Consider the following 25,104-nt stretch of genomic DNA (forward strand, 5'->3'; position numbering starts at 1 on the left):
GTAACAGGAGATTAAACTAACTTAAAAAAAAAAGAAAAAAAAAGTGTGTGGGCGTTCTCAGTGTGTGTCTAAGAAAGGTGAAGAGAGAGGTTTAATTGAACAGAAGCTTAAAAAAAAAAAAGAGGTTAGCTGAGGGCTGTCCTGTGAGGATCGGCCCCATGGTCCACCGTTGTCTGAGGTAGCCTACACGAGCTGTAGAGTGAATTTGCGCCTCGGCCGTGGAAACATGCTTCCCTGCACCTGGGCTGTCAGGAAGCCTGTTCCCTCTTTTGATGGAATACGTGGCAAGTTCCAAAATGGACTCCGCTCTTTGCTTCTCAGGTGGAGGTGACAGGGAGTGTTTCACGCCAGCTCAGGCTGAGAAATGAGAATTTCATCGCCTGGAACTCCCAACATGGTTATGGACATGGCAGAGGTGACCAGCGGGTGAGTAACATATCCTAAAAGGCTAATGTAGCAGAACATCGGGGATATGCTGCACAGTTATGGACTGGTTAAATAGGGTATTAAATGGCGAGTAGAATGTACAATAAAGCCTTATCAAGATCATTAGTGCTAATGCAAGAATGAATTGGGGGTGAGGTTCACTTTACCTTGTTAAAATAACATTAAATGCTATCAAAGGTACACGAAAGGGGCCATTGCTGAACACTATTGCTGAAGAACACACTGTGTTTTCAACAGAGGCCCAAGATAGCAGGCCGCTTTAAAGATGTTTAGTTTGGAAAGCTGATCAAAAGCCACTAAATGAGAGAAGCCCATTAAAAAATAAAAAATAAATAAATAATAATAAATAAATAAAAAATGAAAAGGCCCCAGTGGCGAGCTGTGGTTCAGTCTGCAGGGTGGCTGACTCTCGCTGTACACGATTCCCCCAGGGTCCGATCCCCACCGGTACTCCTCCTAACCTGTGCTCTTAACATGTTACCTTCTCTGCTTTACAAAAATAAAAATAAATAAATAAACAAAAGTAGAAATTAGGCTATGGTAATGCAGGGATCTCTAGCTGAAATCCAGGAGGGTCGCGGTGTCTGCTGATTTTTGACTTAAGTGATTAATTTAAGTCTTTGATTGGCTGAAGAGCCTGCACACCTTGTTTCCAAAGCCAAGATTAAAAGATCGTAAAAGCCATACGATACTGCTGCCCTCCAGGTGTGGGGTTTGAGACCCCTGCAGTAATGTAACTAATGATTTAAATAAAGGATTACTGTTCTTAAAATGGATGCTTTTCAACACTTTCAATGTTCGGAACATTTTCGATTTCCAAACAACCTCCATTCTTGATGTGTCTGTATCTCTGAGGGACTATTATGTAGTTAATTTATGCTCAAACCTCAAACCATTACCTAACAAATAATAGCTATTGGATTGTGGGATAGGTGATGTTGACTTGCATTGGTGGATATTCCAGCAAGCACTGTTGTGAATAGGGCAGGGTATGGCAGGTTTGAGGACGTCCCCGTGTACACCAGACATATGGAACAATAAGAACCTGTCAGTCTGACCATATTTTATTCAAAGGGCTGTTAGACGAGGGTATTTAAACAAACCCCTCATAGATTCTGATGGATCCGATGCAGATTAATCATGTAGCACGAATCTGGATTTCCTCAAATCGCAGGGCTTGTGTGTAAACGCTGGGAAGAGGGGCGGTTGCAGATTCCTCAGGCATTAAGGGGCTGCACGCGTGGACTTCCACTTATTTCAGCGACGAGTATTCAAGCCAGCTCGTTTTATTTTACGAAGCGAGGCGTGGCCATGTCGGCCAAGGCCCTTTAATTGCGCGGCGTACCAGCGCGGTGTTTGGAAAGAAGCAAGGGTAAAGGAACCCCGCTAAATTTATAAGGAAATTTCCCCCGCCTCTCGTGATTTACGACGCATTCCCGTCACAGGGAAGGCAGCGGGAATGACCGCGGACAGAAATCCCCGGCTACGATTTGTCACCAAGCCGCGAGGTGCCAATATCTCTCCGCGCGCCGATCCGTGATTTACGCGGTCTTGTCCTTCAGTTCGGCGACAGCGGAGGAACCGCTTCGCCTTTCAAATTTCCGCAGATTTTTAAGTGCCGTTTTTAATTATAGACCATAGCATGTTTACCCAGGTAAAATTAGTGAATGCTCATAATTACTGAATTTGTTTCGCTGAAGGCTTCCTTTTAAATGCAAATTACAGTTTCAAATTTGCATAGCAGTGGGATTTGTTGTGTACATGTCCCATACTGGATAGCGTGCTGTGACTCATCTTCATTTATATTTATTTATTTATCTTTTCTAATCAGGGCTCATCTTACATAGAGAATTTATGAATGATATGGTGGAGTAGGCTATACGGGTTTCGGAAGTGATTGGATCGTTGTACTGAATTCGGACATAAATCACTTACGTTTGAATGTTATATGGACAATAAATGTAATGCATATTTATTGTCCAAACAGCTATATGGTTTAATGTCAGAAAATTTCAAGTACCTCTTTCAAGGGCAAAATGGCCTATTCATAGAACTGAACTTGCAACCTGTTAGTTGTATTAGCCAAGATTGATAAAATCTAAATTGCACTGCTACACAGATCCTGAAAAGCGGTCCAGATGTATGCTATCAAAAAATTGGGCAATGGGTGAGATAACTCAGCTTAGTGTCTGAGACAATATGAACTACTTCTTAAGAGCTGTTATGTTTAGCAGAACAAGTCCTTTGAGAGGCAGGGATACTGAACACAGTAGAATCAAGAATACTGCATACACTATTTAACTGAAGAACAATGCATTCCTTCAGATCCTATGACGAATGTCTGTTTTCATATAATATGCTTTCATCTGCACTGTATCACACTGTGGCCTTATTCTCTTGGTCGCCACTGGATGGCAGTAGTGGACTCTCTGAAGGATCTTGGCGTGATCACGCAGAAGTCTTGAAACTGTGTTTTTGTTTTTTTCAAACAGTCAGAAAAAAAGAAACATTTGATAGCTCCATTTTATTTTCAATCAGCACACAACCGAGTATTAATTTTCACCCACGTTTGTGCACACTTCTCTCCCCCTGAGAATACAAACCCCCCTCTCCTTTCACACTTGTCCTAGTTTATTCCCACACCAACAAAAGAAGACTTCAGGGTAAGGTTGGATCAATTTAGGGATTGTTCCTCTGGAAAACTATCTCCACTTGGCCCAATTTAGCCCGACTAGCAGTCAAACACTTGAATGATTCAGGTCTTTGTAACAAATGACAGGCGCATAACCCTCAGAGTCTGTCCTCCCACCAGTTCTATGTTTCAGAAAACTTTTTTTTTTTTTTTTTTTTAGAAGGGCTGGACTATTACAAATATGTATTGTGCAGTTGTGGAACGTTCCGTTTTTCCAGCTCACCTTTGGAGAGTAGATTGTTTATCCTCTTCTCTCTTTGAGTGACAGATGCACTGGAGCCAAGCCCCTCCATACCTGCTGGGCAATACCGACCCTCCCACTTTAACAGTTTTCGGAAATTGAGTGTGGAACCGGTCCAAATAATTCCCCTGTGCTTCTCAGGCAAGTTCAGGGGTTACTTCGTATCGAAGCAGGAAGGAGGATGGACACATTCACTAAATGTTTTTTTTTAATTATATGTCCTACTTAAATGCGTAAATATTCGTAGGTTCTCATACTCCTGACGATTTAGACGGCGGTGTGTCACCTGGCATTATGTGAGAGGGTTCATCGTTTCTTTGGGGAATCAGCCAACGTTGTGCAATCTTTTAGCTACTGTAAAGCGCTCTAGCGTCAAGCGAAGGTTTTGTGCTGGTACACGAAACGTCTAGGTGTTTGGGAGGGACCGTCTGGCTCCGCCCATATTAGCCTCTCAGCTATAGGAGAAAGGGGTGCTGGGCCATCTCTTATGTATGATCGGCATGGTGCAGGCTCGACTGTGGTTTCCCTTTCCTGTTTTCTATAAGGAAACTATTCATTCAGAACTGAGATCCAACCTGCTGGCTACTTTATTTTTCATTTCATTTCTGTTTGAATGATGTTTTTTATTTTTCATTTTTGGTCTGCTGTTCATCTGAGCATGAGTTCTGTATATTTCTCATTTCTGTTTGTTGAGTTCCCTCCATTCCCCCCCCCCCCCCCCCCCCCCCGTTTATTTCCTGCATGTTTTTCCACCCCTGCTCAGCTAACGGACCTCTCACAAATAACACTATTTCACCATTGCCTGATTTTTTTTTGTTGTTGTAATAAATTGTAATTATGCATCTAAACTGAGGTTGTGGTGTCACAAACTCACACAGAGACTGATTTATGCAGGGTGAGTACCTCATTACAATGGCACTGTCTATTCAAAGGGTTAACATTCCTGGGTGGATCCTGGATAGATCAGCCAAGTAATGTAATGCAGGAAAATGATTTTTTTTTCTTTCTTTCTTTCATCCATCACTGCATTACTCCTCTTTGGAACCCTCGGTCTGCACAATGGAAGAGTGATCAGTCAGCAGGTCTTTTGATGTGCAAAGGCAAAAAAAAAAAAAAACCTGCACTAACTGAAGGGGATTGTTCATTAAAAGGCAGAATCAGAGGGGAAGCCTCAGATCAGAGGTGCATTAAGATGGGAGGCGCGAGCTTCGTTCTCGTGCTGCGTGTACTGCGCGCGGTTATTTGCGGCCATTAAAAAAAAAAAAAAAAAAAAAAGTTTATCTCGTAAGCCTTCATATTTAAAATGAAACGTTTTATTTGGGACGGGAGAAGCGTTTATCGGCAACCAAAGTGGTAAATAACATTTAGGAGAGAAGCCGCTGGGTTATAAACACATGTTACTGCCTCATTATTTTTTACAAGGATGGTGTGCAAATTAGCCTAAGTGTTGCCTTGATTCTTCGCCTCATTGTGCGCCCTTCCTCTTCACGTTGGTACGGTTTCTGGAGGGAAACGTCGCGTGGTGCTGCGCAGTTTACAGTTTGTTTGCATTGTAGCCCAGTTTGTGTCACCGATTGCCTCAGATATAATATGCATGTTGTGGCCGTAGCCTTAATTTAGCATTTTTAATTGCACTTGTGAGTTTTGCTTTTTACGTAGGGCTATTGGGCATCGCACGTCACACCTAGGGTTAACCCTTTTGCTTGTGTTAGTGCGTCGGCTCCTGCAAGCCATGAGCGTTGCTTTGACAAACACCTTCTGACTCATTCATTGACGCCAACCTTTCCTCAGCCTTCCAGCTTTCTGTTCTCTGTATATATTGTTCAATAATAATAATAAATGATGCAAGTGCTAGAAGAGCATCGACATCCCTACATTGCAGCGAGGCAGAAGATGCTGCACTTAAGGTTTCAAAAGAGGCTTCGAGTTGTTAATCTTGTTGGTGAAGTTGCCGTGGTAAGAGCTTTATAATGTGGCCATTTTTTATTGTATTCTCATTGCATGAACACCACAACCCAAGCTTAATGTAACTGTCCTCAACCGGAGAATTATCTCAAACTTGTAAGATTATGCTGTGATATTTTATTGAGGAATGTCTGCAATACATTTTTAATCCATCCATCTATCCATCCATCCACATCCATCCATCCATTATCTCTACCCGCTTATTCCTGGTCAGGGTCTGAACACAACCTTTTATTTTGTAACTGAGCTGATTTGGAAAGTCACTGCATTGCTGGCTGAAGTTGTTACCTTAGGACAGGGCTGTCCAGTCCTGTTCCTGGAGGTCTACTGTCCTGCAGGCTGTCATTTCACCCCTGATTTGGCACCCCTGATTCTGTTGATTAGCAGCTTAATGAGCTATCTAGCTGTTGGATGAGGTGTGCTTTGTTAGGGTTGGAATGAAAACCAACAGGAAGATCTCCAGGAACAGGATTGGGCAGCCCTGCTGCATGGTATCCTAGCAACCTTGTTAATGAGCATCCAGGGCAGCGCTGGTGAGTAGTGGGTGGCATCGCACGGCTACAGAATTGTTACTGAGTCTGTGGGTTGTGACTCGTACGGTTCCCCAATTGCCAAAAACAGTAGGTGTGTCAGCACACTCCCCTGAGTCTAAAGTGGTACATGCCTAATGCGTGTCACCTTGATTGCCAGAACTGCATTAAAGTGTGCGCTAAGCTCTATGGTCATCATCCAGTTTTTAAAGTACCATAGACGTTTACCCCATCTATCCTACTGTTCAGTACCTCATTTGGCAAATACCTGTCCTCACGAGTTACCATTCACACTCGGGCCTATTGTTATTCACATGATAATAGCAGAAGAGAAGACAAGTGTAGAGGCTTTAAAATTAAATCTGTTTGTTTTGCTCTGTTACTGTTTTCATATATGAAGCCTCGTTTACAACTTTCATAACTCGTTTTGCCTGCTGTGTTATTATATTTATGTATTATTAACTTTTATTATCATGTGCCTTCAGCGTAATTGTTCAGGTTTTATGATGAGCATTTCAGTGGGAGACAGTGGCACCCCCGCTCTCCTGTCTGTCACCCCCCGAACGGGGAAAAAAATGGAGACGTCGCTCTGTCACTCAGACATCTCTCTCTCGATCTGCTCTTCTGATGGCGGCGGACTCTTCAATGTCTCCCCTCCCGTTTCCCCTTCCACTTCGCTTGTCTCGTCGTCATATTTTCCCCGCGCCCCAAATTAGATTCCCTTCATGAGCTTGTTTGGGATTTGACCTGCTCCATGTCTCCCTCACCCTTCTCTGTCAGCCTGCAATGCGTCCGTTTGCGTGATTATGCCCCCCCCCCCACCCCCCCGCTCCCGCTGCAGATCCCTTATCGATAACCCGGGAGGCAGCAAGAAGGAGGCCGCCTCCTTAAATGTTGCTGGGTCATCTTGATTCCACGCCAATTTCCTGTCTGCGCTTAAATTAAAAACTCAGTGTGAATTAGATAGTTTATGTCTCTGCGTGACAGCTTTTATATTAAACGGTTTACAAGAATCCTTTTGTTTATCGTGGGAACAGGTTTTCATGCATATTAATGAGGCCCAGGTGTTAGTCCCACGCTGCTTCCCTTTCTCCGGCAGAACTCCTTACAACCAGCTAATATTCCACTACAAGTGTTTGCTGTAATAATTACCGCAAAACAGGACTGTCATTTTGCCCTCGATAAGATTAGCTGGAAGGCAATCTTTAGCTTTTTTCAATTATGCACTACATTTTCGGTTTCTCATATTTCTCTCTCTCTCTCTCTCTCTCTCCCCCCCCCCCCCCCCTCCAAGTAATATTGTTTGATAATTTGTATTCATTCAAGCAGCCCCCAAGAACAATAATCTTCAAGATCACATATCATATTTGACGGATTATGGGACAATAATGACAGGGGAAATCACATGCCATTGTTGCTATGGCTCAAAAGATCCTGAGTAATTTTAATAATAATGATGAGAGGGGAAGATTTTTCAATACTTGCAGAAGAACTGCAGTGTTTTGTAGAATGATTGATCTGGGGAACAGGTTTTGCTAAGTCTGTATCTGCAAATATTGTGTAGTGCGTTTTAGTTAAGCTTCTCCTGTCATAGATTTAGATTGAATTATTTGTTTCTCTGTCCTTGTCTAGGCCTTGATTACAATTTACACAGTTATCAATTCACACATTTGGATATGTTCAACAAAGCAATTCAGGCGGAACTGGCTTGATGTTGGGTACAATGGCTTTACCCTTCCCAGGATTTGAACCTGTAACCATAAGTCAGTGCAGCCTCCTGTTTTGGGCGCTGGTACTTCCCCTGCTGATCATACGCCCCTGTTCCTGTGGTAGTCCTTGCCACATTTGTTTTGTTCCGGAAGCTCTGGTGCCCCCTCTCGCCCCGTCCCGTTCCCTCCTCTCCTTCCGTTCCCCGGACACCCCCGCCTCCTTGCGGCTCGGCTCGCCGTCGAGGAGTTTCTCCCTGATTCGACTGCCCCTCTTCCTCCTGGCTACTGACAGAAGCCTCCTCTGTTCCCTGATGTCTTCCTGCTGCTGCTGGTCCCCCACGGGACCCCCCGTCAGGCCCCCCCCATCCCATCTTCTATTTGTCGTAGCGCGATCCCACCGCATGACATGAGGATGACCCCATCCACCCCCCCAAGCCCACCCCCCACCCCCCCCAAGCCTGCCCCCAGCCCCTAGTCCCCAGTCTCACAGGTTCTATGGTGTTTTAAGAGGGCTCTCACTGATCTTGAGAGCATTAGAGCAGGGAGAGCAGCTCAACTCTCTCTCCGTGTCCATTAGGTTATTTTTTTGTAATGGGACGCGCCGCTGTGTCCACGCCAGGAGCTCTGCGGGTGAGGCGTGCACTCTCCTCTGATGGGACGGCTCTGTCCCTGATCTGCTCCTGAAGGCAGTGGTGGGATTTCTCCCCCTTTTTTTTCTTTACCTCCTCCTGAGCTTGTTCTTTAGTCACTCTGCAGTGCTCACAGGTACACCTGGCAAACAGCCAAGCTCCGTATTGGGCTGACAAGAGTTTCACAGTCACATTGACCAGCTTGCAAGTTTGCCCATCTCTCTCTCTCCCACTCCCTCTCTTTTCCTCTCTCTCTCTCTCTCTCTCTCTCTCTTTCTCTCTATCTTTGTTGAGTTTGCACGTCTGGAGCGTGTCTTGCGTTTAGTTAGGGAGTGGTGTATGGGGTTGGGTGGTGGGTATTCTCTTTCACTATTTATCTATCTGTGTTGTTGAACTTTTTGTTCAACATTTGGCTGACTCGAAAAACAAAGTGGGTGGCACGGGCTCATTGGAGCCTGTGCATGTTTTAAGAGGACATGCTTGCAAGCGTCTGCTCACCAAGTTAGCGCTTTTCACTTTGGTGGATAATGTATATTTATATACGTACATACATTTTTGTGTTTATTTATAGTTTCTTGTTTTACTTTTTTAAACTTTTGCATGTGTCCGTGAGTGGGAATTTGTGTTAATGTGGTCTCTCTCTACTTTTTGTCCTATCCAATAAAGGAGACCCAAAAGTAAAAAGAAAACCCTGTCTCTCTCTCTGTCTCTCTCCTTCTCTCTCTCTCTCCCCCCCTCTCTATCAGACATCTTGCCACTGAGCTCATTAGTTGTTCCATCGAAGGCTTTTTTGATACAGCGAGGGCAGCCGGTGTTTGACATCTAAGCGATGTTACATTGTTTCAACCCAGCTTTTAACCAGTCTTTGATTATTACTCTCTCATGGACTGTTAAATGCTGATTTTCTGCACGGTGGGGAGTTTCATTTATTACCTTACAGTGCATTACAGCGCATTTAATATGCATTAATGGTTAGGTTGAGCCAGACTGAGCGCTCGTCTGGATTTACAATTTGTCTTTTTGCCTTTGTTATCTTTATTACTGCTGAGTTTAAGTTGTCTGCACAAACATCACTATGTATAAAATACATTATTTTAAAGAATGGCATTTCCAAGGAAGCTGTTGTGGGTGGGTTCCATGCTAAATTGAGATGTATTTTTGTGGAATCGTATGTTTTCTGCTGTTAAGACATCTTTGTGTCTGCTATACCATCTGTTGCTTGTTATACATGGTGCATGCTGCCTAATTAATGTCTTTGTGTTTGTTTAGTAACATTTTCAAAGAGAGACTACAGTATGTTAAATCTGTGTCAATTTTTCCCACCCAAGAACAGCATAAAACCCAGGGAAGTCGGTTGTACTGTTTAACAGAAATAACTGACTAATAATGATAGAAATTTCCAGCTGTAAGAAAAGTAATAAGCGGTAATGGAATTCCACCCTTTGTTAAATATAGGAAATCATTTGAAGATATTGAATATGGACCTGTTGCGTTACCTTCATTTCATTGCAGTATTATTGTAAGGTCTCGTTGATCTTACCTTATGGTGGCAATGGCTTGTCATTGTTTGTCCTTGTTGCTCGGCATTTGGACAAAGACGTAATCATGATTTTGGGTTTATCTGGTGTTGCTTTGCCGTATTGTAGAGAGGAATGTAAGTTACACACCTGCTGTTCCTGCTTTCAGACAGCCTCAGCTATGAGCATAAGGCCAACTCTTTATGCACATACTGTAACTGTGGGGATGACCAGTTTTATAATAAGACCCTGATCATTGCACCTATTTCTTTCATTGAAGGGACTCTCTTTGTGTGTAGTTTGACAGAAAGGAGGTAGCCTACCTTGGAAATGAAAAGCTCAAGGTTTCTGAATGCACATGTAAGAGAGAATTTGTAAATGGGTTCTCACTGTTGAGTGACATTAGTGGTGTTACATTCCAGGCATTTAGCAGATGCTCTTATCCAGAGCGACTTTCACAGCTTTAACATAGCATTAACACTGCATCCATTTACACAGCTGGATATATATACTGAACCAATGCAGGTTAAATAGCTTGCTCAAGGGTACAACGGCAGCGTCGACCCTTTAGATTACAAGGCTGGCTCCCTACCCATTTATACTACACTGCCACCCACTCAGTAGAGCGAGTGAAAAGTTCACCGTCGTGTTTGTGAGGCAGAAACCTGCGGCTGCAGTCCACTTTAACCCCACGTGACACGCGTGTCGTCAGTGGGTCTTTCCCGAGCTGAGCGCCTCCCCTGTAGATGAAGACAATGCCTCATCCGCTCTCTGCTGTAAGCTGAATGGAGAACGCACCTCCGGTGGATCATAGTGCCTGATGGCAGCAATGCAGCCCCAGGTAGTCACACTAAACCGGGATGTGTTTTTTATTTATTTATTTATTTTTTGGAAGCTGGAAGTGCCGGCGCCCGGTCCTGACCCATGCCGATGTGACCCCCGCCCCGGCGTCCTCGCGCAGATTAAAGCAGGAAATGGAGCAGATGTTTACTCCAGGGGGAAGCCAGATTATTTTGTAGGGGAACACGAGGAGAGAGAGCATTTCCCCGTGATTAAAAAGGGGCCGTAACTGTGCTTGTGCAGTCACACGGGGAGACAAAGCACGCCGTTTCGGGGGCTGCGGGAACGATGGTGGAGCCGAGTCGGGTGGTAAATTGTACTGACTTACAAGGATCCGCACAATATCCATAGAGAGCAGATGAATGTCTCCATCTCCTGTTACAAGGGCCCTGCTATTTTTGCTGCTGGAATTTATAGTCTTTAATTTCAGGCTGGTATCCTATACGCTGGTTTACAGCTGGTAGGCTAAAGTTGCTCTTTTATGAACAGTATTAAGAAACACGGCGTGAACGGAAGGGGAGCTCGACTGCTGTAAAGACACGACAAAGAAAATGAGATTTTTCCAGGCGTTCGGTTTGCAGAGCTATCTTCTTGCCATTGTTTTATAGTAATTTCTTCACGTAAAATGGCTTCCCATTGCTGCAAAATTCCCCGTCAGTTCAGGGGGGTTTCTTTTGCTTTTGTTCTCTTCATTCCAAATTGCGTAATTTCACCAGTGGACAGCAGGAGGTGCACAGATAGCTCAGCCCGACCTGAAGTGCCCTGATCGACCAGAGGGGGCGCTATCGTGCACTGATGCTGACTAAAACCTTCCCTTGTGGTGCATTCACCAGACATGATTGGTTGGTTCATCTGAGGCTAATGGTGGCAATATCCTTTTCAAACCAGTTGCAAATGGGCACTGATTTTTTTTAAAAATGTATGAATACCACTGCCTGAAAGTAGTTCAAAAATATCAATATCCTTAAGTTCCTCCTGATGAATCTATTTGCACTTCCTGCTAATTAGCATAATTAACTGTTTTGAAATGAGTCGTGTACCATGATAGGACGAATGTTAACTCTTTCTGAACAGGTGGCTTCATAAGGATTCCGCATTGGCATCTCGCTGGTAGAGGGCCGAATCTCTGTTGCGGAATAGGCAGTGCCCTGCATGCCTATCGCTCGCCTTCTGAGTCTTTCGAATTGCGCCCTGTGTCGCCGTCTCTTCCTGACTTATTTCACGTATTTTCCCTGGGTCCTCTGGAGGATATGGCCAGACAAGTCATGGCTCCTCATTCCCCCCCACTATATCCATCCCTGTGAATTATTCAGCGTTAGTCTCACTCTTTACCATTTAGTCTTAACTCGGGCCAATTATCAGTAGGTCCCCTGGTGTACTTCCGCTGCATCATATGCACTTTTAAGCAACTATGACAGTGGAAAATTGTGCTTCCACCCAGTATCAATAAAAGCAATGTCTGCCTAGGCCTGTTAGCATGATATTTTGCAATGTATTTGGGCAGTCCCATACTGGAGTTCTGAAAAGCCAAATGGCAACTCTTCAGATATGGTGGGCTGAATTGTATTTTTTGCAACTGGATTTTCTGTTGCAGTTTTAGTGATGTTTACGTTTCATCACCGGATATAAAGTCATAAGTGTTAACTGCCTGTGGAATATTACAGTGCCATTGCAGCTCCAAGTTTTGCTTTGGGAAAAATGTTTGACATTTGTGTCACATTGTCACCATCTCAGACTCGGTTCATAGTTTTATTGGTCAGGACTTGCTTGTGGGGTCTTCCACTGAAATGGCTGCCTTTCAAGCACGATCAATATTAAATTGAAACTTATTTGAAACGACCCTCAGTCTGACATGGGCCGCAATTAACAAGGTTTTGCCTACAATATTTTAGGCGTTCAATATTAATTATTGTTCAATTTAAACACTGGAAAATGTCTTTGTTGGGTTAATTATCAGAACATTATGGATGTCCTGATCTCAGCAAGGGTTACTGCATAATAATTATTCTCACATTTCAGCTTAAACTATGCAGCAGAGAGCACTATATTTAGTTATCTGCAGAGGTCAACAGTCATTTCATATTAAATTTGAATTCCATATTAATCTAAAGCCATTTGCAAACATAATCATGCTTCCAGCTCGGTCTGGGAGGTTTGTGGGAGAGTTAGCTTTTTCTTTTATTGTCGGAAGCCTGCAGATGCATTGGAAGTCACATTTGATAAGCGTGTCCCCAGTGCATATAAAATGCCTGTCCACAAATACTTATTCAGTGCCACGATGTCCTTATCCTTGGCTGTCTCCGTGAGAAATAATAATGGAAAATTACCCACGACTATAGTTTTCACTCAGTCCGGCACTGCGCTGCGCGTCGTCGAAGGCGGACTCCGGCCGCATCCTCTCAAAGATGGCTGATAAACGTGCGTGTTCTCGTCCAGAATTCGCAATCCGAAGAGAACACGCAGCGCTTTCTCTCTCGATGCACGCCGCGTAAAGTGCGCGCTGGCGTCCATCTTGGATCTATCGCTCTGGTTCAGCGGTCACCTTCTGCCAGGTGTGGAGGACATTGCTGTATATCTACCGTATGCAATTTGAAATGGTGGGGGGGGGGGGGGGGGGTTTACAAGAAGCTCATATCTGTGTCACGATGTTGCGATACGTAGAAGGGACCTACTATGGTATCTTCTAGCGGTCCACATTGTTTTGTTTTGAGTTACTAATGGGATATTTTGAGATTGCAATGGAAATTTGAAGTGTTCCTGTAAATGTCAAGGGTAACGTTAAGGCCATGGTGTGCATCTGTAGAGTGGCTTACTACTACAAACTATTCACATCCAGAGTATAAGATTTACAAACTGTGAACATGGGAGAGTGGGTACTGTAAAAATGCCAGTAGCGCTGTCAGCTGGACCAAAATATTCCAAACAACAACAAAAAAACCAATGTATCGACGGTCTAAATCGAGTTTTAACCAAAACGCTCAATTAACCACAACATTCCCATTCTGTGAGAATGACCCGAGGACTAAAACAGGCTACACTGTAATGAAAAAGTGATGAAAACAATGGTTCGGTTTCAGTTTGGCAGCCTGTATTGGTACAATCTTTTTTAGGAATGATTAGAAAGGCTATCCAGTAGGTCCACTAGGCGAGTGCTGGGGATAGCTCAGGAATTTCTGTGCTTAGCTGAGCACTCAGGAAAGGATTCCGGTCAAGCAGCACTTTCTTTCCATACATCATCATCTCTTGCTGTTGAATATTAAACAGCTATGGATTTAAAAAAATTCAAAACATGATTAGCTATGCACCGGTGGACAAGGGTCATCAGAAGCAAGGGGTAATATTTTGAAGTGTGGAATATTTTTCAGCAGGCACTTATGATAAAAAAATAAGATACTCCTTAATTTGTGGTTGAATAATGATGATTATTATTATTAGTACTCTAAAATTATTGGTAATATTCAAAACAATTCCAAGTACAGTATTTCCTGTAAAAAAAAAAAGATATATATATATATATATAAAAGAGAATAATGCCTAATTTTTTGGGGGTAACATTTACATCAGGAGACATTTCAGGAATGCTGGTGCAGTATTGTACCATTATGACATAAGCTAGGACCTGTTCATCACAGATCATCACATGATCATCATCACATCTCTTCAAACTGTACTTTGACTAACTCTAACACTACTCCTCTGCAGGGCCACCCCCAATCTAGTATCACTCATGTTTTATTGGTATCTTGATCTTATAGCACTTTCATGTTACACTTGTATCTTCATGTTGCACTGTAGCTCTTTATTCTATCTCTTGTATTCGTGCCTCACTTCTAGTTCATGACTTGCCATAACTTTACTGGCTTAGCCTATGCTTACCATGTGAACTGGACTTGTTCATGGCTATGAATAACTGATACTTCATGAGAATTGTGCCTTATCTGATCTGTGTTCTGTAATTTGTTAGTGACCTTCGGTGTGCACTTATCGTACGTCCCTTTGAATAAAAGCTTCTGCCAAATGAAATGTAATATAATGTAATGTATAGCATCTGCTCATTGGAAGCCACTTTTATTTAACTGTACTAGAGCAAGGCTAGGTCACTTTAATATTACACTTAATATAAGATGGTATGTTTTGAGTTTTAAAAAAAGAGCCTTGATGTTGGACCTTAACTTACAGTGACAACATTCGAACATTGTTGATGTCAACTGTACTCTTTGTGCTTGCGTCTCTCAGAAATAATAGAAATAACCACAGGAAGTGGGGACAGTGAGTGACAGCGCTGATGTGTATTAAACACATGCTGTCAGTCCTCAAAGTCAACACAAGTGAAGAAGTGAAAGGGAATGACAGGTAGTCATCACCCCATGGGAGAAATTTAATTTGAACATTTTTAACTTTAAAGATAATGTAGTGCAATGTAGCCTGTGTGTGTGTGCGTGAGTGTGTGTGCGTCTGCGTCTGTACATGCTCTGAAAATCCGTTTCATTCTTAAATTGATTTTATAAAATCTAAAGCTTGCAAATGAAAGCACTGACTGTATTTTAATTTGAAAAACAATGGCTCTATAGAAACCATCTGCCCCTATATAAAGTCGTGCATTTATCTAAAAGAACTCTGAATACCTATAGACCAGCACGTTTTTTTCCTCCTCAGATTAGATCCTCCTTTCATTCTATAAGAAAAGAAAATCTATTGGCTTTCCCTCCCTTTTAAGTGTAAAATGAAAATGTAGCTGCAGATTTCTTAACTGAAAATTAATTAACTTGAAAAATGGAACTTAATAAGCTCCCAGGTTGCACGTTCGGAAGGAATCCACCTCAGGGCTGATATGATGTTCATTGATGTTATTTGATTTTTATTTCACGTTTTCTTAATCTTGACAGTTGTCTGTGGTCTCTGATATAGTGTGTGGAAAGTTTAAAGAATAGTATCTCAGCAGTGCTTTGTTGTGCAAAGGAAATACAATTAGGAGACAATCTGTAGTGAATGGGTGTCTTTTCTTCTGTTACAAGTTAATAAAACCCAAAGACAATCCGGGCTACATTTTTATTTGAACCCTGCCTGCTATTTCAATAAGGTCAGGAATTTTTTTTTTTTCAGTGAGCACACAGGTTTTGTTAATTTAAAGGGCGGAGCTTGGCCTCGGTTGAATACTATGTTGAGGAATTACAGTTGGGATAATGTTTCAAAAGTAAAAGTAGCCTGTTTTTGTTTTGTTCAGGTGATGTTGGCAATAGCGTCAGTCAAAACGTAACCCGTAAAGCTGCTATAATGTATCATTTATAAATTAACTGCTATATACGTAGCCTACATGTGTATGTTCACTGCATCAAAAATTGAAAAGTTGAAAAGCCTATGACATCACTGTTAAGGAAATTCATTTAATAGTCATTCATATGTCTGCTATATTGTGTGTATCAGTCAGATTTATAATTGCAAATCATAGATTACAGTCAGAAATCTAGTTGCTTTACATTATGTATTGTGGTTGGAAGAAGATATGCTACGTTATCCAACATTATACTGAATAACATAATGCACAGAGCTACTTGGTAATGCCACAAATAAGTGAAGAACTTTTTTTGTGAAGTATCATTCTAACCTAGCAAAATTGGGAAACAATGAATTTGATATTTTCTTTGTGCTATAGAATGCACAGTGAAAAGCGTGACTAATTCATAAATTGTACTTTTTTCAAGGCATTATTCAAGATAATGTGTGAATATAATAATAAAAAATAGTACAGCAGAGAGGGTTCCTTAAAGGAAATGGGTATATAAGACCTTTGACCAATGCATGGACGTAGAGGTAGGCTTGATAAGTTGAATAGAAGCTTTAACTGACCCAGAAAAGGGTTTCAGGGATTTAATGTGTGACTCACCTACCTGGCCAGAGCATTGCAGGCCATGTCTTTATACACTTTATATAAAAAGGGGGTGAAACCTAGCCATCACCAAGAGCACCTCACCTGAGACATGATGGACACTTTAATGACAGCTGTAATCGGCCGCTCTCTCTCCCTCTCTCTCTCTCTCTGTCTTTCTTGCTTGCTCACTCACTCACTCAAACACACCCACGCACGCACGCACATGTACACACCCTATATGGGCACATTCACAGACACACAGATGCATGCCAAGAGAACGTACACACACACAAACACACTCCCACAAACACGCACACACACACACACACATATATAGAGAAGCACATGCTCCCATATGCACGCTCACTCATGCACACACATACCAGAAAAGTGTGTGTGTGCACAAAAAAAGCACAAGAATGTGCATATGTACATGCATAGACACAAAGATGCATGCCAACACAAAGTACACACGCACACTCTCTCTTTCACACACTCACACTCTCTCTTACATTCACACACACACACTCTCTCTCTCTCTCACACACACAATCTCTCTCTCACTCACTCATTCACACACACACACAGAGAGAAGAAAGCAGGCCCCCCTGACACCAAAAGCCGCCGCTGCTATCGCACCTAGCCGATCTGCAGCCCGCCTCTCCTCCCGCCCGAAAAACAAAAGAGCAGGGCGGGGGGCCGGGGGGGGGGGGCGTCGCCAGGCGTCGCGAGAGGGGGACAGCGCGGACGCGTTAGCTGTCAACGCGAACGCGGCGGCGGCGCGAGCAGCGCCTCTTAATTAGCGCGTGCCTCGCGCCGCCTGACGGCGGAAGAGAAGGGGCACAATAGGAGGCCCCTCTCAGCGCGTGTCATCGCTCTCGTCCCTGATTATGCACCCGGGTGCGATGGCGCTCCCCCCTAATTGCCGTGCCGCGCCGCGCCGACACAGCGAGACGTGTCGCAGCTGCTGGGCCAATCTGGAGCCCGACGCCGCGCTCCACGCCGCGCTCGTTTCCCGACGCGTGGCGCCGCCTGACTCGACAAGTGGAAGTAAGTTCTAGTTTGCTGAACGCTGCTTTTTTAAACAAAAAAATTTTTTTATAAAGGAAATGTCTTCATTTCTTATTACGGAGACCCAGGCCGTCTATTAAATGGGTGGGAGCTCGGGTTGAGGACTCTGCTGCCGCTTATCGCGCTCTCGCCGATGTGCAAGCGCGTTCAAACGAGCCGAGGTTCCGAAGACGGTCGCCGCTATGGGTCGTAAATCACTTCCTCCGGCTCGCGGCTCTCGCCCCGAAGGTGGAATACCCTTGAAGTGCATGATGGGCATGAATTAATAGGGAAGATGGCAATTAGTTCAGGCAGGGATTCCGTTTCTGACAAACTTAATTAAGGTCAATCACGACCCCATTTATAACGCCAGTATTAAATTAAAAGTAGTGACAAATGAGTTGGACTAAGATGACATGTAGCTGTAGTGTAGATTTTTACTGTCCAGTCCTAAATGTGGTTTGAATATCTGTTTTTTGTAAGTAAATTTAATGTATATTTGTGTAAATGAAGGGTTCTTTTTTATTTTTGGCTTGCATTTCACACATTCTATATTCCTTTATGCATACTTTCACACATTTATTCATCAGAACACTCAGATCCAAATGTAAAAATAAACTTCTTTATGTTGTCTTTATGATGTCAGTGTTCATTTTTGTGAAGATTATGTGACTCTCCTATCAACAACGTACTCTCTCTTTCTCCAGTTTTCTTAATATTTCTCACGGTGCCCTTGTACTGACTACACTCTTAAGTGTAACAATTAAATTAACCTATAAGCATACCTGGAGTAAACCTTATGTATTTCTGAACGAAGGCTCTACTGCCTTCAAGCTGTGGGATGACTGAAAAAAAAAATGGAGACAAAAATATTATCTAGTGGAATGTTTCAGTCTCATTGTTTTCTGAAATATTTAAATACATGTGTTTACATACCCATCAGTTCTTTCTGCATTAAAACGTGAATTTTAACTCAAGTTTTTGCATTTTAGACTATAATGCTATACTTTCATATTTCATTTTAACAAGGATTCTTCATTTTGTGTTGAGACCTTTGCAGTGTGAAGTACATTAGTGAAGTAATTCAATAATCTGCACAGTGACCATGAAAAGATGAGAGAATTTGAACTTTGATTCAATGCAATTATCACTAAGCCACCCACTCTTAGTGGTCTGTTAAGAAAAACCAAAGGTAAGAATAATCGAAATATTGGTCAAGACCTACTGATATTTGGACATGCCAGTAAGTGCTTGGTTCATTAATCCAGTGGGATCTTGGCAGAAATAAAGAAAATTCACAGTAAGGACTACTACATATGCAAATAATATATAGGAGAGGTAGAATGACTTGCATCAATCTGGGGATAATGTTTTTCAGTTCACTTCAGTATTATCCCCACAGGGACAATTTTAGCTGAGCTAACCAGTTTACCTGCTGTGAAATCCTATATCTCGAGCCACAAGCACGTATGAGTTTATCCTCTGTAATTGTCAAATGTAGTTTTGACCCATGGGGATGGGCTATTCAATGACCTAAATGGATAGAATAGTTTCTCCTGATGGATGTATTAGCATGCTATATACATATACGCACATGATCTCAGGCATAAATAGACAGGCCACACATGCGCACACGTATACACGTATGCATGCATTGCACACACATTTCTGCACATGTGGATTACTGTTATTTGCTGTGGTACAATCCAGGGAATAATTTTTCAGGTTTAAGATGGACAGTTGGAAAATTACAGCTAATTAAAACAGATTGTCACGCTTAAATCTTTCTCTCCACAAGCACGCACATGCTAGCGCACACGCAGACTCGCACGCACACACACACACACACTCATGTACGCACGCATACATGCATGCACACGCACGCACGCACACAGCGAGAGACAGAAACACACACTCTCGCACTAAAAGAACATTTTTATTAATGGATTGGTTTATCGCCATGTCAAAGGTGTGTGGGCACAGTGGTGCATGCTGGCACGGTAATATATTAATAAATGGTTTGTGTGTACATGCGTTTGTGCATGTGTGTGCGAGTGTGTGCGTGCGTGTGCGTGCGTGCACGTGTGTGCATGTGTGTGCGCATGCGTGTGTATGTGCGTGCATGTGCGAATGTGTGCGAGTGTGTGCGTGCGTGCACATGTGCATGCGTGTGTGTGCGTGCATGTGCGAATGCGTGTGTGTGCGTGTATGTGTGTGTCCACGTGCCTGTGTGTGTTTCTGTTTAATAAATGTATGTCTAAGGTACTGTAATGAACTAAAAATACAAAAAAACATTTCAGTAATTGGTAAGGCAATTACTTTCTCAGACATGCAGTATTTAATGAGTGTAATTAGTGAAGGTGGAGGCAATTGATTTATGTGTAATTAAATTAAACTAGGTGTATAATGAGATATGAAAAGAAATATTATATATTAGAGCACAATTATGTATGCAAATTAAAATGAATGGATGGAAAACGAAAAGGAATATGGCCAGTGGATGAAGGCTGTGAATATAGATTATTGCTATGAGCATGTGGGGGTAATCGGAAACCATCATGTCAAAGAATAAGAAATTAAAAAATGCCAATGGTGCATTATGTCAAAGAGCATGACTCACTGGCGTCCTTGTCAGACAAAAGGCCTTTGGCAATCCTAGGTGCTACGAGTAGCCGTAATAAAATATGTATGTGCACTGCAGAAAACACATTTATAATGCACATTAATATATCCGTATGTCCTCAATTTTTCAGTTTTGGTGGATTTGGTGACCTCCGTGGTGACTGGTGGTCACAAAGGCTTCTTCTCATACTCCAAATAGCCGAGTTCCATTCAAAAAGATGCTATTGCTAGGAGCACGTGCTTATTTCTCTTAGGGGATAATCCAGCGGTAGCTTATATTTGAGAGAGAAGACCACCGAGTGACAACTAACAGTGTAGTCTGACAGGGTAATATTACCCTGATATTAAACCCGATTTTAAAGAAGCTTTTTTGTGTTTTGGACATTTGCTCTTTCGCATTCGTCATGCTACGTTCTGAGAGTGCATTGTCAAATTTGACTACGTGACCTGTGGAAAACTGCATACAGAGGAGCAATTTACGAACGCAGTCGCTTTGAATCGAAAATTGCTACAACGGTATCAAATATGTTATTTTTGTTAAGATGAAAAAATGATGACTTGACACTTTAAAGGTGATTTGATATGTTTATTTTTTTTATAAGGAACTTTCACAGGCATGGGGAGGTGGAGTGCATATGCGGCCTGCTCATATTGAAGAGCAGCCACTTCTGTGGTGAAGATGAGTGCAGAGATCCACCACCAAACGCTCATTGTGATGCGCTGCCCGTATCCGTGCGCACAGCGCCAACAGTGTATTTATAGTTGACACCAGCTGTTCATCAGTCTTATGTCATATGAAACCGTGAATTACTGGCACTTGCAAATGAGGTCTCCTTACATTTGATGTGTTCATAAATAACTCCGGGAATCCTTTCGAAACCACTCAAACCTCTCCGAACAGAAATCGCGAAGCCCTGAAGGCTGCTTCGGCAAAACAATGCGTTTCGCGCGTTTCGCGTCGCATACGGAAGAGGCGGAGGTTGTCACCGACGTAGGGAGAATGAGATGCCCGGGAATCCAGCGCGCCAGAAAGTGATTTATCTGCGAATGTTTCGACATCGCTATTTTTCTGCGTCGTTACTGCGAACACGGAGCAGTGGGAAAGGAATGTTTTGATCATAATGGCGAATCTCCTGGGCTTCAGTGAGAATAAATCACACGCGACACTGAATATTTCCCATGAATACAAGACTCTGTTTAAAAAAGAAAAAAAAAGCTGATAGGAATGGATTAAATGGTGTCCCTTTATCTGTATCTAGGATATTCCATATGTATGCAGTGTGAGATCTATTGTGTATGGGAGATATGATTATTTTGCCTGACTGGCAGACTGTAGAGACAGCTCCAGGGCCCCTGGGTGCAGCCTATTGGCTCAGGTGTCTTTACACAGCGTATAACTTTATTGACACCACAAGCACATTTCCAGCCTCTGCCCAACCGTTTTTTTTAATTTATTTTTTTTTATCTCTTTGGTTCAATTTATTAACAATCCACCAAGCACTGAACATCAGACAAAGAACTTCCTCCTGCCAGTGCTCTAAAGTAAAAGCGTGTGTAAAAGAGTAAAAGTGTGTTCAGCGCCCGAGGGGAACATAAAACAGTCTAAGAGCCGCACATTTGACCATCCTGTTCCCACAAACGTGTTGTTGGGATATCAGACCCAGCTTCAGAATATTTCTCAGAACAACTGATATATTTCAAAACTTCATTTTCCTCTGGACATAAAATTGCATTACAGGCATAATTAGCAGATGCTCTTATCTAGAGCGACGTGCACTACTTTTTAACATAGCATTTACATTGCATCCACTTATACAGCTGGATATATACTGAAGCAATGCAGGTTCAGTACCTTGCTCAAGGGTACAACGGCAGTGTCTTACCAGGGAATCGAACCTGAGACCTTTAGGTTACGAGACCCCTTACTATGACCGATTTTACAAAAACGTATTATTTGGAGACAGCTGCTGATTATGTGTGTGCAACAGACAACGAGAAACTGGCAGCCACAAAGACAGAGTGGGTTATTTACAGAGCCCAGAAGCGGCTGCGTCGACCTAACTTCACCGAGCTGTAAGGAGATGATGGCGTTTATTACCGGATGCAATGAATCTTCCGGACAGCTGCAAGCGTCGCCTTTTCAAAGAAACTTAACCGAGTACAAAAATATACAATATTTAGGAGATATGTATACTAAATTTGTAAGCGTACTGAAAGAAGAAACCCCGCCCCCATTCATTTTTAAAAGAAAAAAAATGAAGTGATGATGCCTCTAGGGTAAAATAAAATGTTGTGCATGTTTGCATGTATCTGCTTTTGCAGTAGATTGCTGAGTACGCATGCAATCAGTGCACGCATGCCAATCTTCCAATTAAGTGCTGCGCGGATACAAAAATGAGGAGGATAAACCATGATGCTTATCAGCCTGACTGTCATTCAACGTGAGCCGCCCTGACAGTTTGCAAACTGCACGTAATAGACCAGAAGTCAGCAAGACAGCAGTAGACGGAGTCGGACACGTGAAGCCATTGAGCTGGACTTTTTTTTTGTTTTTTGTTGTCCCCTGCAGAACACGTGCTTGGCGTGTGGAAGCCCCTCTCGTTGCCTTTGAAGGTTTGAGTCCAGCGTTCCGTGCGGGGTCGCACAGCATGCATTAACGGAATTATGAATTGTTTGCTAACGTGTCAAAGGCTCAGCACTGTCCCTGTTTTCCGAAGGCTTTCTCTGGCCCATGCCGAAAGCAATGCGATATGCAGAAATTGAAACTTTTGTGGACTTTTGCTCGACGATAAGCGAAAGGATGAGTTACCAATCCTTAAGATGTCGTGCCAGCTTTTCAAGGCCGTTCGTAAGAACAGGAAAATGAACTCCAAGGCTAAGCAGCCGCTTGCGTCACTTGCTGGATCGAGCCAGCCCTGCTCGGGCATTTGCTCGTGTTTTCGAATATTCAGAATGTGAACTTCCGTTATTACAGCCCTCATGGCTGACTGTGGGTGTGAAGTGTTTTCTGAGTTTCAGGAGGATCATGGGAGTCTGTGTTTGCTCCCTCCATCTCTTTGGTGGTTGATTGAAAGAAGTGGGTACCCTGAATTCCTTGCTTTTAAGCTCCTTCGAGGTCAGTTTTATTGATCTTATGTAAGGAAGGTTTCGAGGTGATACTCTCCTTTTAGAAAGGAAGGCTCACTTCAAAACTACTGGCTTTGAAACTCCGTGTTTTATGGTGCCAAAAACTGTCAGTTTTGTAAATGAAAAAGAAAAGACAAATAGATTACAAAACACTAAAACCTTTCAAAGCTATGCGAATCTGAGCATAAAGTTTTTGCATGTGTTCCTCTTGCCAAGTGCAGTAAACTATAATTTCAATGGTCAGTATATGCATGCATGCATGTGTACATGCACATGCCACTTTACATTTCCAGGAGCTAGCACTTGCTACCCAAATGAGCTTTGACTATATTTACCATTTCACTTAGTCTCTTGAGTTGAAGTTTGCAACAGTCATTTTGATTTTGCAGCTTAAGACATTCTCTGTATCTTGAGATGCCAGGAGCTGTGTGTGGACATGGTTTTACACACCTCAGGCCAACAAATCCTGATGTGAAAGTTAATTTCCTCCACCTCAACTGGATGAGATGTGGCAGTGGAACTTCTGCTCGTTTTGTTTTTTTGCGTTGGCTTCTGCCATTAGCCCTAACCGTCCGGGCAGCGTCCAGCTTGGGCTGAGATGAGAAGTAGGTCACACCAGCTCTGCCCAGTACACACATGAGGCCCAGAGTCGGGACACATGGAGGAAGCCCAGCTGAAGCATCTCCAAACAGCTGCACTCAGAGACTCTCTGTGTCCCGAGAACAGTGACGTACGCTCCATAACTGAGAGGAGTGGGCCTGTGCATTAAGAGAGGTCATCAAGTGTTCTTCGCTGAATTTCGTCCTGGTGACAATTTGTAGAAAAATCGACGCGTAAATGTTTGTAATTGGGACTGGAAAAAAAACTCTGCAAACGGCGTACCTTTCCTGCGTTAATTGAGCCGCATGTCTCCAACTGGTGAAAAGGACTGGTGTCCATGCAAGCAAGATGACGGACTGCTTCAGTGTTCATGTTAACACTGAATGAGAGTTAGCTGAACCTTGGAGCAGAGTAAACTCCTTTATTGCTTTTATGGGCGCAAGTACTGAAGGCACTGTATTGTAATCCAGATTGTTTCCTCTTTTGGCAAAATCGACCGTTAGCCCAGGCAGTTTTTAAAATAAACTTGCTAAATTTGGCAGGTTGCTAGGGGCTCCAAGCCCAATACTTACCCACAGGTCACATAACCGGCTCCCCAAATCCACTATAGCTACCAATAAGTAAATTCTTAATGGATCAACCATACGGCTTGCAGATATGCTCTTGGACGTGCCACACGTTTTTTTTTTTTTAATGAATTGGCATTGTTCAGATGTGCCATGCTGGAATATTCTGCCTTCTCGGAACATTGGTTTCTTATAACGGTTAAATCTCAGTGGCTTGGCCAATTTGCACAAAACCTGGTACACATCTATGAGCTAGGGAACTAGACTTTGTTGTAGAAGGCGAGTATTCAGTATAGTACTGCAGTATAATGTGCAAACATGGGAAATGTTGGGTCATTTGTCCACACACTTTCTGTACAGATACAATATACGATTCAGTCTGTCTGTGTGCCAAGTTTGAAACTGAATAATTCAAATGGTTTTTAGTAAATAAATATACACAGTAAAAAAGAACACCGTAGAAGTACTTTAAAGGTCAACTCTGGCCACTCTGAAACCATGTGTTTTCATTGATGATCAGTTTCTTGGAGATTTAATTAATTTGACATTTGAAAAGTGTATGACGGTGTACTCCAGAGAAAATGTGCGGGGCATTTAGACCACACACATGTCAGTGGCCCTAGAAAGTGGATTTATAAATGCTCGGCCTGTCCAAACCAGGCAATTTCCCTGGGTTTTTTATTGTTTCATAAAATCTAATT

At 42.8% G+C, this 25,104-nt stretch overlaps 1 protein-coding gene across 1 annotated transcript in view; it reads left to right on the forward strand.

Annotated features, from left to right (window-relative positions):
• The window catches only part of il1rapl2 (interleukin 1 receptor accessory protein-like 2), a 323,388-nt gene that overhangs the window by 1,234 nt on the left and 297,050 nt on the right, over positions 1-25,104 (forward strand). The window contains exon 2 of the mRNA XM_035407898.1: positions 322-426. The gene's annotated coding sequence lies outside the window, so the exon portion shown is untranslated. The remainder of the gene's footprint in view (positions 1-321; positions 427-25,104) is intronic.

This window comes from Anguilla anguilla, chromosome 3 (assembly GCF_013347855.1).
Source record: "Anguilla anguilla isolate fAngAng1 chromosome 3, fAngAng1.pri, whole genome shotgun sequence".
NCBI classification, from domain to species: Eukaryota; Metazoa; Chordata; class Actinopteri; order Anguilliformes; family Anguillidae; genus Anguilla; species Anguilla anguilla.